This window comes from Echinops telfairi, unplaced genomic scaffold, assembly GCF_000313985.2.
Source record: "Echinops telfairi isolate 266 unplaced genomic scaffold, ASM31398v2 ScPeMD7_60;HRSCAF=208, whole genome shotgun sequence".
In the NCBI taxonomy this organism is placed as follows: domain Eukaryota; kingdom Metazoa; phylum Chordata; class Mammalia; order Afrosoricida; family Tenrecidae; genus Echinops; species Echinops telfairi.
This window is the reverse complement of record NW_022103958.1, coordinates 303112-307100: the sequence shown is the minus strand read 5'-3', so window position 1 is coordinate 307100 and position 3989 is coordinate 303112.

The following is a 3989-nucleotide window of genomic DNA, read 5'->3' as shown; positions in this document are numbered from 1 at the left end:
AAGCTTTTCCTTTGTCATTGTTTTTGATTTTTGTTGTTGTGTTTTATTTTGTTACTTTGTTTTGTTTGTTTTCTGTCTTGTTTTAGTGCATATTATTATCTCTGCAGGTCAATCTAGATAAGATAGGTGTAATAAACAATCTGGATGAGAAAATAATTGAACAGATGGTTCAGGGGAGAGGGGGACATGGAATAGGGGGAGTCAGGGAAGAGGAAGTGGGTGGTAACAAACCCAAGGACAATGGAACAACAAGTGACCCAAAATCGATGGTGAGGATGGTCTAAGGAGGCCTGATAGGGCTTGATCAAGGGCAATGTAATTGAGAGGAATTATTGAAACCCAAAGGAATGCTGAGAGTATTTTTAAGTCTCTCTTTTGTTTTATTCTGCATTTTACTATAAACAGCAAGGATAAACTACACTGTGCCTTCAATATATTGAGGAAGTATGAAAATGTTTAATCTGTTTTAAAGTTTTTTTAATGAAAATTCATTTCAGATTTTATATCCAGCTACACAATCTCAATTTGCTACTTTATTGCAATTTTTATTTTTAATTTGTATTTTTAAGTTTACTTTTAAATCTTTGCAAATGATTACACTTATTGGTTTTAGGCTGGGTTTTCTAAAGGAGCAAAATCAGTGAAGTTAATGTATAGACATGAATGCATAGATCTCAAACAAGTGACTCACATTTTGGTGAAGTCTGAAATATCCCAAATCCATGGGTCAGACATCAAGCTGGGGACTTCTCTGGATCCACATAGCTCTAGAGGCTGATGAATGCAAGAGCAGCAAGTCAGAGGGTCAGCTGTTCTTGCATGGGCTTAAGAGGTTGATAAATCTAAGATCAGCAGTTTGCCAAGACTACTGATTCAGGTCCCAAGAACTGTAGATTAAATTAAGGTGAGCTGAATTAAGGAACTGAAAACTCAGACAGATCATGCATGTTAGATACATGTCAACCTGCTGAGGAAAATTTCTTTCAACTGTGTGGCTGCTTTTAGCAGATCTCATCACAGAAGTAATTACATCATGGAGATGATCAGATCACAATATGGAAGATGGCTGCATGGCTATAAAACTAACAACCTGGAGCATAACTGTCCGTCCACTGGAGATCATGATCCAACTAAGTTGACATGCCTTAACCATCCCACTACTAAAAGCTCTCTGCTAATTCCATCATATCTACTATTCCTGGGCATAGTAGTAATGGTTGATTTTTCTCATGGTAGTGACTAGCACTTTTTGCTTTTCAACCTGCCAATAAATACTTCTTTGGGTGTTGAACATTATCAATATTATGTCATGAGTCTCTGTCCTTTATATTTGTTTCGTCAGGGTTATGTTTTGGCAATCAGTTTAATTACTGGCTAATCAACTTCAACCTTTTAAGGTTTACTTTTGAGCTCAATGTGAGTGGATTTTTAGTGACACCATTTCTCAAGAGTCCACCTAATATTTTCTTTCTGGTGTCTCCACATTGCAAATGTTTAATGACTTTCCTCGCTGTGGTATGGCAGAATTTGAACATATCCCAAGTCTTTTTCAACATTGCCAATTTTTCACTTTACAGGATCCTGGATGTTTGGCTTTGTTGGAGCTACGTTGTCCCTTCCTTATTAACCTAGTAAAGGTTTAGGATTCATAAGTATCTGCAATTGATTTGATGTGAAATTTCTAGTACCTCATATGCCTACATTTCTCAGACAAAGATTCAGTTTTCCATATTCCATCTAGCTCTACTTTCCTAGATTCTGGATTTGTGTCCTAATTTCAACAAAATAAGAAGCTCTATTTGTGTCTCACATACATTGTACATGTTATCAGGAGAGATAAAGTTCACCATGAGTCAGAATTGACTCCATAGCAGTGAGTTAGAAATCAGGTGGGGATTTGGTATTTTTAATGAAAGAGGTAGGGATCATGTGAAGACCATAAAGTTTACATGTTAGGGCTTCTCCTTAGTATTTGTCTCTTAAAAGGCTTTGGGGGTGGAGGTGGGAAGCTTAGCAATCAAAGGAATTCAGAATTCAATACCAATTCTAGCATGTTGAAATATTCAACACAAATCTATTGTGTAAGAAATCAATCTCCATTTGATTTACAGCTACTGTACTTCCTGAGGGTGCCTGAGTTATTTTACTCTTCTCACCCTTCTTCTGTGAAACAGAATATTTGGAACTTGCTCTAAGCCCCTTAAGGAATATATTTAAATACCTCCATCTGATGGTAACCGTTCAAGCTGACAGAACAGAAAAGTATTCAGATAGAGTGAAATCAGGTAGGATTTATTTGGGGTTCTGGGATATATCATTAGTTCTGCAACTTAAAAGCACACAGTGTATGTATCAATCTACTCAATCTGTTTAATATATCTTTTTTAAAAAGACAGACCTATCAGTAAGAAATGCATCACAGAGAACCAATTACAACCAAAGCGTATCAATCACAACAATGCAAATGACAGCAAGTTAGGTTTCGGCACTCGATATGCTGTACTTAAAATGATTGTCAGTTTATCACATTTTCCATGTCTTAAAGACACTTCTGAGCAAATATATATAATTAACATTTGGTAAAAATAAAATATTACATAGAAAATACCTATACTGAATTTAAGTATAACTAGATGTCTTGATTTTTAAGCTGACAGTCCTAACATTACTAGATTCTATTAAATGGAAGTTTTTCACTTGCAACAAACAACTGTTTATTTGAAGTATCTAAGACCAGTAATTGTTCATGCAAATAAGATATACTCGATGGTTAGAATTTGAAATCTGAAACAAGATAAGACCCAGAGAACCCCACACAGCAAAGAAAGTAATGTTTGTGGTGCCTTTAAACGGCTCATCTGTGCGTCTGTGAGGGATCATAAGACTCTACAGTCAGAATCCAGGAGTCAGGAAAAGTGTTCTACTATTCATCGATAATAGGAATGAAAGACGATTCTTACCTGGTTCCCTTTCATGAAGAAGTGAAAAATTTCCCCCAAGATATAATTTCTTTCTCTTTATAACAAATAATTTATAGAATCCCCATTTCCCTTTCTGCTATTCACTAAGGGAAAAGTGTTAATGTAAGTAATTGCTTAAATCCCAAATCATCAGAGATGATTTAAAAATATGCATTGGTGTTCCTGCTAATTATCATGTATGCTTTACATATTCCCCAATGAGAAGAGTTAAGGAGCAATTTAAGGAAAAGAACTAAACAATATGAATGATCTGCACAGTATCCTAGAGGTCTACATGATGCAACAGACACACAAGCTCAGCCAATAAAGAAAGTTAACAGGAGAAAATAAAATAGATGTAACTTCAATCTTGGTAAAACTGGAACATTTAAAGTCATGATGGAAAAAATGACATTGTCATGCTATTGTTTCATTTTGACTATATTATTCACAAAAACATGTGTGACAGGCACCATGATATAAAGATATCATTCAACCCATTTACATGAAGCAGATTTTATGTTTCTGCTCATTGTTGCAGCCATGTTGTCAATTTATCTCATTGAGAGTCTACATCTTTTTCACTAACTCTCTAACATAGCCTATAGTGAAATTCACAAGGATTTAATTTTATCTGGGCCCATAAAAAGTACTAATGGAAGACACAGGCAATAAATAAAATGATATATTGCATTAGGCAAATATCCTGCAAATGACCTCATCAAAGTGTTAAAGAACAAAAAGGATCATTTTAAGGATTAGGTTACACTGGACCCAAGCTATGGTATTTCTATTCATCGCACAAGCAGGTGAAGTCTGGTAAATAGCGAAAAGAACCAGAAAAGATTTGATGCATTTGAATTATGGTGTTGGTGAGGAATATTGAAAGTATCTTAGCCTGTCAGAAGTAAGTGCATCTACCTATAGGCAATCGTCTTTTGACAAAGGACCAAAAAACCCTAAATGGCATACAGATATTCTCATCAAATGGTGCTGGAAAAATTGGAGCTGTGTTATCTGCATAAAAAT